A 15,000-nucleotide genomic window follows, 5' to 3' on the forward strand; every position below is an offset into this window, starting at 1 on the left:
AAGAGAACGTTCCAAGGCGGCAGAGGAGGTTACCAGCCGAAGGATGCAGTAGCAATAACAGGTATAGTTCCGCGGCGGCCGAGAAGACTCACCGCATAGGAATCGGGATGCGAGGCGAGGGATGCGGCGGGAAGGCCCCGACGGTTAAACGGAAGAGGCTGCAGGGCCGCCTCGGAATGGTCCAAGCATCGGACGCGATTGGGACGACTACCAGTGCCAACCCCTTATCCCGCGATGCGTCCGATACACAGATAGTTCCAAGGCGGCCGAGGAGCCTCACCGCATATCAATCGGGGTGCGAGGCGAGGGATGGGGCGGGAAGGCCCCAACGGCTAGACGGAAGAGGCTTCAGGGCCACCTCGGAATGCTCCAAGCATCGGACGCGCTTGGGGCGACTACCAGTGCCAACCCCTTATCCCGCGATGCGTCCGATACACAGATGGTTCCAAGGCGGCCGAGGAGCCTCACCGCATAGCAATCGGGGGTGCGAGGCGAGGGATGGGGCGGGAAGGCCCCAACGGCTAGACGGAAGAGGCTTCAGGGCCGCCTCGGAATGGTCCAAGCATCGGACGCGCTTGGGGCGACTACCAGTGACAACCCCTCATCCCGCGATGCGTCCGATACGAAGATGGTTCCAAGGCGGCCGAGGAGCCTCACCGCATAGCAATCGGGGTGCGAGGTGGGGGATGCGGCGAGATGGCCCCAACGGCTAGACGGAAGAGGCCACAGGGCCGCGTCGGAATAGTCCAAGCATCGGACGCGCTTGGGGCGACTACCAGTGACAACCCCTTATCCCGCGATGCGTCCGATACGAAGATAGTTCCAAGGCGGCCGAGGAGCCTCACCGCATAGCAATCCGGGTGCGAGGTGGGGGATGCGGCGAGATGGCCCCAACGGCTAGACGGAAGAGGCTGCAGGGCCGCCTCGGAATAGTCCAAGCATCGGACGCGCTTGGGGCGACTACCAGTGACAACCCCTTATCCCGCGATGCTTCCGATACGAAGACAGTTCCAAGGCGGCCGAGGAGCCTCACCGCATAGCAATGGGGGTGCGAGGTGAGGGATGCGGCGAGATGGCCCCAACGGCTAGACGGAAGAGGCCACAGGGCCGCCTCGGAATAGTCCAAGCATCGGACGCGCTTGGGGCGACTACCAGTGACAACCCCTTATCCCGCGATGCATCCGATACGAAGATAGTTCCCAGGCGGCCGAGGAGCCTCACCGCATAGCAATCGGGGTGCGAGGCGAGGGATGCGGCGAGATGGCCCCAAAGGGTAGACGGAAGAGGCTGCGGGGCCGCCTCGGAATAGTCCAAGCATCGAACGCGCTTGGGGCGACTACCACTGCCAACCCCTTATCCCGCGATGCGTCCGATACACAGATAGTTCCGAGGCGGCCGAGGAGCTGGGGGATGCGGCGAGATGGCCCCAACGGCTAGACGGAAGAGGCTGCAGGGCCGCCTCGGAATAGTCCAAGCATCGGACGCGCTTGGGGCGACTACCAGTGACAACCCCTTATCCCGCGATGCGTCCGATACACAGATAGTTCCGAGGCGGCCAAGGAGCCTCACCGCATAGCAATCGTGGTGCGAGGTGGGGGATGCAGCGAGATGGCCCCAACGGCTAGACGGAAGAGGCTGCAGGGCCGCCTCGGAATGGTCCAAGCATCGGACGCGCTTGGGGCGAATACCACTGCCAACCCCTTATCCCGCGATGCGTCCGATACACAGATAGTTCCAAGTCGGCCGAGGAGCCTCACCGAATAGCAATCGGGGTGCGAGGCGAGGGATGCGGCGAGAAAGCCCCAACGGCTAGAGGGAAGAGGCTTCAGGTCCGCCTCGGAATGGTCCAAGCATCGGACGCGCTTGGGGTGACTACCAGTGACAACCCCTTATCCCGCGACGCGTCCGATACACAGATAGTTCCAAGGCGGCCGAGGAGCCTCACCGCATAGCAATCGGGGTGCGAGGCGAGGGATGCGGCGAGAAGGACCCAACGGCTAGACGGAAGAGGCTTCAGGGCCGCCTCGGAATGGTCCAAGCATCGGACGCGCTTGGGGCGACTACCAGTGACAACCCCTTATCCCGCGACGCGTCCGATACACAGATAGTTCCAAGGCGGCCGAGGAGCCTCACCGCATAGCAATCGGGGTGCGAGGCGAGGGATGCGGCGAGAAGGACCCAACGGCTAGACGGAAGAGGCTTCAGGTCCGCCTCGGAATGGTCCAAGCATCGGACGCGCTTGGGGCGACTACCAGTGACAACCCCTTATCCCGCGACGCGTCCGATACACAGATAGTTCCAAGGCGGCCGAGGAGCCTCACCGCATAGCAATCGGGGTGCGAGGCGAGGGATGCGGCGAGAAGGACCCAACGGCTAGACGGAAGAGGCTTCAGGGCCGCCTCGGAATGGTCCAAGCATCGGACGCGCTTGGGGCGACTACCAGTGACAACCCCTTATCCCGCGAGGCGTCCGATACAGAGATAGTTCCAAGGCGGCCGAGGAGCCTCACCGCATAGCAATCGGGGTGCGAGGCGAGGGATGCGGCGAGAAGGACCCAACGGCTAGACGGAAGAGGCTTCAGGGCCGCCTCGGAATGGTCCAAGCATCGGACGCGCTTGGGGCGACTACCAGTGACAACCCCTTATCCCGCGACGCGTCCGATACACAGATAGTTCCAAGGCGGCCGAGGAGCCTCACCGCATAGCAATCGGGGTGCGAGGCGAGGGATGCGGCAAGAAGGACCCAACGGCTAGACGGAAGAGGCTTCAGGGCCGCCTCGGAATGGTCCAAGCATCGGACGCGCTTGGGGCGACTACCAGTGACAACCCCTTATCCCGCGACGCGTCCGATACACAGATAGTTCCAAGGCGGCCGAGGAGCCTCACCGCATAGCAATCGGGGTGCGAGGCGAGGGATGCGGCGAGAAGGACCCAACGGCTAGACGGAAGAGGCTTCAGGTCCGCCTCGGAATGGTCCAAGCATCGGACGCGCTTGGGGCGACTACCAGTGACAACCCCTTATCCCGCGACGCGTCCGATACACAGATAGTTCCAAGGCGGCCGAGGAGCCTCACCGCATAGCAATCGGGGTGCGAGGCGAGGGATGCGGCGAGAAGGACCCAACGGCTAGACGGAAGAGGCTTCAGGGCCGCCTCGGAATGGTCCAAGCATCGGACGCGCTTGGGGCGACTACCAGTGACAACCCCTTATCCCGCGACGCGTCCGATACACAGATAGTTCCAAGGCGGCCGAGGAGCCTCACCGCATAGCAATCGGGGTGCGAGGCGAGGGATGCGGCGAGAAGGACCCAACGGCTAGACGGAAGAGGCTTCAGGGCCGCCTCGGAATGGTCCAAGCATCGGACGCGCTTGGGGCGACTACCAGTGACAACCCCTTATCCCGCGATGCGTCCGATACACAGATAGTTCCAAGGCGGCCGAGGAGCCTCACCGCATAGCAATCGGGGTGCGAGGCGAGGGATGCGGCGAGAAGGACCCAACGGCTAGACGGAAGAGGCTTCAGGGCCGCCTCGGAATGGTCCAAGCATCGGACGCGCTTGGGGCGACTACCAGTGACAACCCCTTATCCCGCGACGCGTCCGATACACAGATAGTTCCAAGGCGGCCGAGGAGCCTCACCGCATAGCAATCGGGGTGCGAGGCGAGGGATGCGGCGAGAAGGACCCAACGGCTAGACGGAAGAGGCTTCAGGGCCGCCTCGGAATGGTCCAAGCATCGGACGCGCTTGGGGCGACTACCAGTGACAACCCCTTATCCCGCGACGCGTCCGATACACAGATAGTTCCAAGGCGGCCGAGGAGCCTCACCGCATAGCAATCGGGGTGCGAGGCGAGGGATGCGGCGAGAAGGACCCAACGGCTAGACGGAAGAGGCTTCAGGGCCGCCTCGGAATGGTCCAAGCATCGGACGCGCTTGGGGCGACTACCAGTGACAACCCCTTATCCCGCGACGCGTCCGATACACAGATAGTTCCAAGGCGGCCGAGGAGCCTCACCGCATAGCAATCGGGGTGCGAGGCGAGGGATGCGGCGAGAAGGACCCAACGGCTAGACGGAAGAGGCTTCAGGGCCGCCTGGGAATGGTCCATGCATCGCACGCGCTTGGGGCGACTACCAGTGACAACCCCTTATCCCGCGACGCGTCCGATACACAGATAGTTCCAAGGCGGCCGAGGAGCCTCACCGGATAGCAATCGGGGTGCGAGGCGAGGGATGCGGCGAGAAGGACCCAACGGCTAGACGGAAGAGGCTTCAGGGCCGCCTCGGAATGGTCCAAGCATCGGACGCGCTTGGGGCGACTACCAGTGACAACCCCTTATCCCGCGACGCGTCCGATACACAGATAGTTCCAAGGCGGCCGAGGAGCCTCACCGCATAGCAATCGGGGTGCGAGTCGAGGGATGCGGCGAGAAGGACCCAACGGCTAGACGGAAGAGGCTTCAGGGCCGCCTCGGAATGGTCCAAGCATCGGACGCGCTTGGGGCGACTACCAGTGACAACCCCTTATCCCGCGATGCGTCTGATACACAGATAGTTCCAAGGCGGCCGAGGAGCCTCACCGCATAGCAATCGGGGTGCGAGGCAAGGGATGCGGCGAGAAGGACCCAACGGCTAGACGGAAGAGGCTTCAGGGCCGCCTCGGAATGGTCCAAGCATCGGACGCGCTTGGGGCGACTACCGTTGCCAACCCCTTATCCCGCGATGCGTCTGATACACAGATAGTTCCGAGGCGGCCGAGGAGCCTCACCGCATAGCAATCGGGTTGCGAGGCAGATTATTGGGAAGGGAACCCCCTGGGATGCGGCTCAAGCAGTGCCCAAAGGGACTGGAATGCGGAATCACATCGAGAGACCCAAATGCTATACGAGGGCTCAAATCGAATTATCGATTTGGCCACGACATGGACGCATCGGAACGACTACCTTTGCCGAACCACTCGCAATTGCATCCATACCGAAACCAATAGACATTTCCGTTAGAGCCCTCGCATAGCATTCGGGAATCTCGCATGCCCCTCTAAATCGACCAATGCTGGCGCTCAACGAAAATCCGAGCGCTACCACCGTTCGAGCGCCAGCATTGGTCGAGTTAGAGGGGCACGGGGGAGAATGCTCCAGTCAACACCTCCCCTATATAAGTTATTTGTCCGATTCTCGCACAACCGTAGTCTGCCTCGTCGAATCAAACAACGGTCCCAGATTCCGACTTCCGTTCCGTAGAGACCCAAAAGCTAGATGGAGGCTCGCAAGAAAGAGAGTCGGCGCATAGCAATCGGGTTTCTCGAACGTTTAGGGACCGAGCTCACTTGCGGATAGGGCAAAATCCGCCAAGCAACCCAAAAGCTAGACGGGGGCTCGAATCGAATCGCCTAGGCGGCCACAACAACGACGTGTTGGATCGACTACCAGTGCCAAACCATTCAGCAAGACTAGTCTGTGTCGAGGCCGGATAGAGATTCTCAGAGAGCGCCCGTATAGCATTTAGGAGACCTGCCGCGTCCCTCACACTCGACAAATGGTGGTGCACGTTTATAAATCCGAGCGATCCCAACCCTTTCAAGCACCAACATCGGTCGAGATAGAGGGGCACGGAGGGGGCTGCGTGAGACAACACAGTCCCCTATATAAGTTATTTGTCCGATTCTCACACATCCGAAGAATGGTCATCAAATCGGACAACAGCCCAAACTTCCGACTTCCGTCCCAGAAAGCCCAAGAGCTATCTAAAACGTTCATGGCCGGAACTCGATCGCGGCTATACCAGTCCGCCAAGCAACCCAAAAGCTAGACTGGAGCTCTAGTCGAATCACCTCTGTGGCCATTGCAAGGACGTGTTGGAGCGACTACCATTGCCGAACCATTCCGCAGGTCGAGTCCATACCAAGGCCGCATAGAGATTCACGATGAGCTCCTGCATAGCAATCAGGAGACTTGCCGTGTCCATCACAATCGATAAATCCTGGTGCAAGATTTTTGCATCCGAGCGCTCCAACCAGTCGAGCACCAGCATCAATCGACATAAACGGGCACGGGGGGAGGATGCTCGAGAACACTACCTCCCCTATATAAGTTATTTGTCCGATTCTCAAGCAGCCGAAGTCTGGTCATCGAATCGGGTCAAAGACCACAACTTCCGACTTTACCCACAATGCAAGTCATCGAATCGAACATCGGCCCCCGAGTCGGACTCCATGCGTATGTCAGGTCATCGGACCCAAATTCCGCCTTCCTGCGCATGGCGGGCCATCAATATCAACTCGGTCATCGGACCCAAACTCCGCCTTTCTGCGCATGGCACGCCTTCAAATCGGTCATCGGACCCAAATTCCGCCTTCCTGTGCATGGCGGGCCATCAACATCAACTCGGTCATCGGACCCAAATTCCGCCTTTCTGCGCATGGCACGCCATCAACTCGGTCATCGGACCCAAATTCCGCCTTCCTGCGCATGGCAGGTCATCGGACACAAATTCAGACCTCGCCAATATGCCTACGTATCGAATCGGTCATCGGACCCAACTTCCGACTTCATCCATACTGTAGGGTCTTTGAGGTTGGCGCGGTGCGCTCAACCCGGGGAGTCGACCCATCGAAGCATACACCTCCCCTATATAAGCTATTTGTCCGATTCCCACACCTGTGTAGTTTGCACCTCTGACCAGGACATCGACCCCAACTTCCGAACTCGACTGCAACGACGGCACCAGCGCCTTGGTGCGCACCTTGCGACGCACAGTCCCAACATTCGCCTTCCTGCACATGGCAGGTCATCGGACCCAAATTCCGACCTCGCGAGTATGCCTACATATCGAATCGGTCATCGGACACAACTTCCGACTTCATCCATACCGTAGGGTCTTTGAGGTTGGCGCGGTGCGCTCAACCCGGGGAGTCGACCCAACGAAGCATACACCTCCCCTATATAAGCTATTTGTCCGATTCCCACACCTGTGTAGTTTGCACCTCCGATCAGGACATCGACCCCAACTTCCGAACTCGCCTGCAACGACCGAACCAGCGCCTTGGTGCGCACCTTGCAACGCACAGTGCCAACATTCGCCTTCCTGCACATGGCAGGTCATCGGACCCAAATTCCGACCTCGCGAGTATGCCTACATATCGAATCGGTCATCGGACCCAACTTCCGACTTCATCCATACCGTAGGGTCTTTGAGGTTGGCGCGGTGCGCTCAACCCGGGGAGTCGACCCAACGAAGCATACACCTCCCCTATATAAGCTATTTGTCCGATTCCCACACCTGTGTAGCTTGCACCTCCGATCAGGACATCGACCCCAACTTCCGAACTCGACTAAAAAGACCGCACCAGCACCTTGGTGTGCACCTTGCAACGCACAGTGCCAACATTCGCCTTCCTGCACATGGCAGGTCATCGGACCCAAATTCCGACCTCATGAGCATACCTACTAATCGAATCGGTCATCGGACCCAACTTCCGACTTCATCCATACCGTAGGGTCTTTGAGGTTGGCGCGGTGCGCTCAACCTGGGGAGTCGACCCATCGAAGCATACACCTCCCCTATATAAGCTATTTGTCCGATTCCGACACCTGTGTAGTTTGCACCTCCGCTCAGGACATCGACCCCAACTTCCGAACTCGCCTGCAACGACCGAACCAGCGCCTTGGTGCGCACCAAAAGTGCGCACTTTTGGAGGGCACTTTTGTGCGCTCCAAAGGTGCGCACTTTTGGAGGGCACTTTTGTGCGCTCCAAAGGTGCGCACTTTTGGAGGGCACTTTTTGGAGGGCACTTTTGTGCGCTCCAAAGGTGCGCACTTTTGGAGGGCACTTTTTGGAGGGCACTTTTCTGCGCTCCAAAGGTGCGCACTTTTGGAGGGCACTTTTTGGAGGGCACTTTTCTGCGCTCCAAAGGTGCGCACTTTTGGAGGGCACTTTTTGGAGGGCACTTTTCTGCGCTCCAAAGGTGCGCACTTTTGGAGGGCACTTTTTGGAGGGCACTTTTCTGCGCTCCAAAGGTGCGCACTTTTGGAGGGCACTTTTGTGCACTCCAAAGGTGCACACTTTTGGAGGGCACTTTTTGGAGGGCACTTTTCTGCACTCCAAAGGTGCGCACTTTTGGAGGGCACTTTTTGGAGGGCACTTTTGTGCGCTCCAAAGGTGCGCACTTTTGGAGGGCACTTTTTGGAGGGCACTTTTGTGCGCTCCAAAGGTGCGCACTTTTGGAGGGCACTTTTGTGCACTCCAAAGGTGCGCACTTTTGGAGGGCACTTTTCCTGCGCTCCAAAGGTGCACACCTAGGTGAGCACCTTCGACCACACCTTGTAGCACACCAAACTCTGACTTTCGACTTCATCCGCAATGCAGGGTCTTTGAGGTTGGCGCAATGCGCACAACCAGGGGAGTCGACCCATCAAACCCAACACCTCCCCTATATAAGCTATTTGTCTGATTCTCATACATGCGTAGCCTGCAGGAGCAATTAGGACATCGACCCCAACTTTCGGCTTCTAAACGAAAACAAGGTCTTTGAGGTTGGTGTAATGCGAACAACTAGGGGAGTCAACCCATCAAACCCAACACCTCCCCTATATAAGCTATTTGTCTGATTCTCATACATGTGTAGTCTACAGGAGCAATTAGGACATCGACCCCAACTTTTGACTTCTTAACGAAAACAAGGTCTTTGAGGTTGACGTAATGCGCACAACCAGGGGAGTCGACCCATCAAACCCAACACCTCCCCTATATAAGCTATTTGTCCGATTCTCATACATGTGTAGCCTACAGGAGCCATTAGGACATTGACCCCAACTTTTGACTTCTTAACGAAAACAAGGTCTTTGAGGTTGGCGTAATGCGCACAACCAAGGGAGTTGACCCATCAAACCCAACACCTCCCCTATATAAGCTATTTGTCTGATTCTCATACATGTGTAGCCTGCAACAACGATTAGGACATCCACCCCAACTTCTGAATTCGTCTGCGTTGACCGCACCAAAGGTGCACGCCTTGGTGCTCACCAAAATCCGACTTCCGACTTCTTCTGCTATGCGGGGTCTTTGAGGTTGGCGCAGTGCGCACAACCAGGGGAGTCAACCCACCGAATGCAACACCTCCCCTATATAAGCTATTTGTCTGATTCTCATACATGCGTAGACTGCAGCAATGATTAGGACATCCACCCCAACTTTTGACTTCTTAAACAAGACAGGGTCTTTGAAGTTGGTGCAGTGCACACAACCAGGGGAGTCGACCCATCAAACGCAACACCTCCCCTATATAAAGCTATTTGTCCGATTCTCATACGTGTAGTCTGCAGCAGCGATTAGGACATCGACCCCAACTTCCGAATTCGTTTGCATTGACCGCACCAAAGGTGCACGCCTTGGTGTGCACCTTGGAGTGCACTTTGGTGCTCACCTCGGTGCACACTTTGGTGTGCACCTCGGTGTGCACCAAAGGTGCGCACCTTGGAGCGCACCAAAGGTGTACACTTTGGAGCGCACCACATAGGGTCTTTGAGAGGTTGGCGCAGTGCGCACACCAAGGTGGGTGTTGAGGTGCGTGCCGAGGTGGGTGGGTGCTAGGGTGCGCTCCATGGTGGGTGCCAGGGTGGGTGCGTGCTAGGGTGGATTCCAAAGAGGGTCATAGGGTGGGTGCCAAGGTGGGTTGGTGATATAGTGGGTTCAAAGGTGGGTACTAGGGTGGGTTCCAAGGTGGGTCACAAGTTGGGTGCCAGGATGCGTGGGTGTTAGGTTGGGTGCCAAGGTGGGCTCCTGCGTGGGTGGGTGCTAGGGTGGGTTTCAAGGTGGACGCGAGGGCGGGTGCCAAGGTGGGTAACAAGTTGGGTGTTAGGATGGGTGAGTGCTAGAGTGGGTGCCAAGGTGGGTGGGTGCTAAGGTGGATGCCAAGGTGGTTCACAGGGTGGGTGGGTTCTAGGGTGAGTTCCAAGGTGGGTCACAGGTTTAGTGCTAGGGTGCGTGTCAAGGCGGGTGTCGAGGTGCCTGGGTGCTAGGGTGTGGATGCCAATGTGGGTCATAGGGTGGGTACTAGGGTGGGCTGCAATGTGGGTGCCAAGGTGGGTAACATGCTCGGTTGGTTCTAAATTGGGTGTCAGGGTGGGTGTGCACCCACCTTGCCCGAGGTGGGTGCCAAGGTGCCAGTGTGGGTGGGTGCTAAGGTGGATGCCAAGGTGGGTGAGAAGGTGGGTGATAGGTTGAGTGGTAGGATGGGTGGGTGCCAAGATGGGTCACAGGGTGGGTGCAAGGGTGGGTAGGTGCTAGGGTTGGTGTCAGGGTGGGTGGGTGCTAGGTTGGGTTCCAAGGTGGGTGCGAGGGTGAGTGTCAAGGTGGGTCACAGGTTAGGTGCTAGGATGGGTGAGTGCTAGGGTGCAAAGGTGCCAGGGTGGGTGCTAGGATGGGTCGATGCTAGGGTGAGTGGCAAGGTGGGTCCACAAGTGTCAAGGTGGGTGCCGAGGTGGGTGCCAACTTGGGTTCCAAGGTGGGTGCCAAGTGGGCGACTGCTATGGTGGATGCCAAGGTGGGTCACGGGGTGGGTGCCAAGTTGCTAGGTTGTGTTCCAAGGTGGGTGCCAACGTGGCTGCTAGGGTGCGTGGGTTAAAGGGTGTGTCACAACGTGGGTGCCAGGATGGGTGCGCACCCACACTGGCCAAGACGGGTGCAAGGTTGGGTTCCAAGCCCGGTCACAGGCTGGGTGCTAGGATGGGTGGGTGCCAAGGTGGGCACCAGGGTGGGTGCACCCACCCTGGCCAAGGTGGGTCACGGGGTGGGTCCTAGGGTGGGTAACGGGGTGGGTACTAAGGTGCGTGCCAAGGTGGGTCATGGGGTGGGTGCCAAGGTGGGCACCAGGGTGGGTGTGCACCAACCCTAGCCAGGGTAGGTCACGGGGTGGTTGTCGGGGTGGGCGTCAAGGAGCCAAGGTGGGTGGCAAGTAGCCAAGTTGCGTGCCAAGGTGGGTGTCGGGGTGGGTGCCAAGGATCCAAGGTGGGTGCCAAGGAACCAAGGTGGGTGTCTGGGTGGGTGCCGAGGTGGGAGCCAGGGTGGGTCCCAAGGTGAGTGCAAAGGTGGGTGCCAGGGTCAAGGTGAGTGCCAATGTGGGTTCCAAGGTGCCAGGGTCAGGGTGAGTGCCAATGTGGGTTCAAAGGTGCTAAGTTGGGTGCGAGGTTGGGTGCGAGGGTGGGTGGGTGCCAAGGTGTGCTAGGTGGAAGCCCGGGTGGGTCGGCATCCCATGGGTGTCGAGTTGGGTGCCTGATGGGTGCTTCTTGTCAAGTTTTAGTCGTCGGGACTCATTTCGAGCCTTAGAGGTCGTTTCTTGTCCGGTTGCCCTGTCTTCGACCTGGGAACCCAATTTTGGTCCTCGGGTCCCATTTTTTTTTGTCTCGCATCCCACTTTTGGCCTGTGGCCTTTTCGGGGTCGATTCTCGTTTTGGGCATCAGAGCATGTTTCTTCTCCTAAAACCCAATATTTGTTTATTAAGTCTCGGAACACATTTTTGTTCTCGTGGACCCATCATGGGTCTTGGAACGCATTTGTGGTCCTTGGGTCCCATTTTGCATCCCGAAACTTGTGTTTTGGTGCTTGATCCCTATTTTGGGTGCCCACCTTGCACCAAGTGCGCACCCGGGGCAAACCGAGCGCCTTGGTGCACCGGGGCAAGATCGAGCGTGCACCCGAGGCGCCCCGAACATGCACCAAGGTGCACTCGGCCCACATGTGAGCGCAGGTCGTTGCGCCCGAGGTGGTGTGTGGGCACCGCGTTGCAGACGGGACACTGCACGCACACGACGCCCCGTCCAGGTGCACGCACGTAGGCCGGGCCGGGTGCACACCCGACGCCCTAGCAAGGTGCGCGCACCCGGGCAGGGCTCACACTTGGCGAACGGGGCGCACTTCGCGAGGGAGGGTGTGCACCTCGACGGGGGTGGGTGGCCGGGGTGGATTCGCACGTGGGTCGCGGTTTGCTAAGTACACACTGCGACAAGCTCATAACGGGTGCGATCATACCAGCGTTAGTGCACCGGATCCCATCAGAACTCCGCAGTTAAGCGCGCTTGGGCCGGAGTAGTACTGGGATGGGTGACCTCCCGGGAAGTCCCGGTGTTGCACCCTTTTTTAGTTTTTCGCCGGGCGTCGCAATGCTATTTGAATAAACCTTTTGCCCGTTTGCGTTCTCGTCGGGGCCGGGCCGGGCCGGGGTGCGCTGCCCGCACTACCGCGCGCGCGGGGGGCGACACCGAGCGCGCACCCGAGGCGCCCCGAGCACACAGGCCACGGTGCAACCCGGGCGTTGTGCGCGCACCCCGGTGCGCCCGAGGTGCTGCGCGCGCACCCAGGTGAAATCGGTGTGCACCTCGGCCAGTGCGCGCTCGGTCGAGTCGCGCACGTTGGCCAAGGTGCACGGTGATGTTTCTTACTCTAAGGTTCCGCACCAGACGCCCGGGACAGGTGAGCGAAGCTGGGCGGGGCCGGGTGCGCGGCCGGGGCAGGTGCACGCAGCTGGAGAGAGCTTTGGAGCACACCAGAGGTGCGCACCTTGGAGCACACTTCGGAGCGCACCAATGATGCGCTCCATTCAAAAGTTTCCTGAAAAGGCAAAAAAAGTTGAGATTATAGAATTTCCCACTTGAGAGATTGTAAAAAAAAAAAATTTAAAATGAAGGAAACGCGGGTGCCAAGGTGTGCGCGCCCGGGTGCGCAGCCCAGCCAAGGTGTGCGCACCAAGGCGCCCACCCTGGCGAAGGTGCACGCAAGGTGCGCACCCGAGGCAAACCGGACAATTAACCCAACTTTCGACTTCGCGCGCACCTGCGCACCTTGGAGCGCACTTCGGAGCGCTCCTTGGTGCGCACCAATCTTGGGCACCTCGGAGTGCACCATGGCGCCCACCAAGGTGCGCACCCGGGGCAAACCGAGCTCCGACTTCGTGCGCACCTTGGAGCGCACGAAAGGTGCGCACCATGGCGCCCACCAAGGTGCGCAGCCCAGCCAAGGCGTGCGCATCAAGGTGCGCACCCTGGCGAAGGTGCGCACCCGGGGCAAACCGAGCTCCGACTTCGTGCGCACCTTGGAGCGCACAAAGGGTGCGCAACCCAGCCAAGGTGTGCGCACCCCGGGCAAACCGAGCTCCGAATCGTGCGCACCTTGGAGCACACTTCGGAGCCCTCCTTGGTGCGCACCGATGTTGCGCACCTCGGAGCGCACCCGGGGAAAACAATGCAATTAACCCGACTTTCGACTTCGTGGGCACCTCGGAGCGCTCTCGGGTTCGCACCTCGGAGCACACCGAGGTGCGCACCTTTGATGCGCTGCCTTCACCAATTTCCAGAAAAGGCAAGAAAACATTGAGAAGGTGTGCGCACCGAGGTGCCCACCCTGGCGAAGGTGCACGCGAGGTGCGCACCCGGGGCAAACCGGGCTCCGACTTCGTGCACGCCATGCTGCGCACCTTGGAGGGCCATGGTGCGCACCTTGGAGCACACTTCGGAGCGCTCAATGGTGCCCAACCCAGCCAAGGTGCCCACCGCGGCGAAGGTGCACGCGAGGTGCGCACCCGGGGCAAACCGGGCTCCGACTTCGTGCACGCCGCACCTTGGAGCACACTTCGGAGCGCTCCTTGGTGCGCACCAGGGCGCGCAACCCAGCCGAGGTGCCCACCCCGGCGAAGGTGCACGCGGGGTGCGCACCCGGGGCAAACCGGGCTCCGACTTCGTGCACGCCATGGTGCCCACCGCGCCAAGGTGCACGCGAGGTGCGCACCCGGGGCAAACCGGGCTCCGACTTCGTGCACGCCGCACCTTGGAGCACACTTCGGAGCGCTCCTTGGTGCGCACCAGGGCGCGCAACCCAGCCGAGGTGCCCACCCCGGCGAAGGTGCACGCGAGGTGCGCACCCGGGGCAAACCGGGCTCCGACTTCGTGCACGCCATGGTGCCCACCGCGGCGAAGGTGCACGCGAGGTGCGCACCCGGGGAAAACCGGGCTCCGACTTCGTGCACGCCGCACCTTGGAGCACACTTCGGAGCGCTCCTTGGTGCGCACCATGGTGCCCACCAGGGCGCGCAACCCCGCCGAAGGTGCACGCGAGGTGCGCACCCGGGGCAAACCGGGCTCCGACTTCGTGCACGCCGCACCTTGGAGCACACTTCGGAGCGCTCCTTGGTGCGCACCAGGGCGCGCAACCCCGCCGAAGGTGCACGCGAGGTGCGCACCCGGGGCAAACCGGGCTCCGACTTCGTGCACGCCATGGTGCGCACCAGGGTGCCCACCGCGGCGAAGGTGCGCACCCGGGGCAAACCGGGCTCCGACTTCGTGCACGCCGCACCTTGGAGCACACTTCGGAGCGCTCCTTGGTGCGCACCAGGGCGCGCAACCCAGCCGAGGTGCCCACCCCGGCGAAGGTGCACGCGAGGTGCGCACCCGGGGCAAACCGGGCTCCGACTTCGTGCACGCCATGGTGCCCACCGCGGCGAAGGTGCGCACCCGGGGCAAACCGGGCTAGGACTTCGTGCACGCCGCACCTTGGAGCACACTTCGGAGCGCTCCTTGGTGCGCACCATGGTGCCCACCAGGCCGCGCAACCCAGCCAAGGTGTGCGCACCAAGGTGCACGCGAGGTGCGCACCCGGGGCAAACCGGGGTCCGGCTTCGTGCACGCCGCACCTTGGAGCACACATCGGGGCGCTCCCGGGTTCGCACCGGCGTTGCGCACCGTGGTGGGCACCTCGGAGCGCACCGTGGTGGGCACCTCGGAGCACACCAAGGTGGGCAGCGAGGTGCGCACCTTTGATGCGATGCCTTCACTAATTTCCATAAAAGGCAAAAAAAAACGAGATTTTAAAATTTCCGTTTTGAAAGATAGTGAGAAAAAGGGAATGCTGGTGCCATCTTGAGCCCGCCCTGGTGCGCAGCCCAGCCAAGGTGTGCGCACCAAGGTGCCCACCCTGGCGAAGGTGCGCGCCCGGGCAATTAACCCAACTTCCAACTT

The 15,000-nt window shown here is 60.3% G+C and overlaps 1 non-coding gene across 1 annotated transcript; it reads left to right on the plus strand.

The window, feature by feature from the left end:
- Window positions 1-12,008: 12,008 nt before the first annotated feature.
- LOC131862022 (5S ribosomal RNA) lies at window positions 12,009-12,127 on the plus strand. Its single transcript, XR_009361051.1, has one exon. It is a non-coding gene; the product is annotated as a 5S ribosomal RNA (ribosomal RNA).
- Window positions 12,128-15,000: the final 2,873 nt, after the last annotated feature.

This window comes from Cryptomeria japonica, unplaced genomic scaffold (assembly GCF_030272615.1).
Source record: "Cryptomeria japonica unplaced genomic scaffold, Sugi_1.0 HiC_scaffold_34, whole genome shotgun sequence".
Taxonomy (NCBI): Eukaryota; Viridiplantae; Streptophyta; class Pinopsida; order Cupressales; family Cupressaceae; genus Cryptomeria; species Cryptomeria japonica.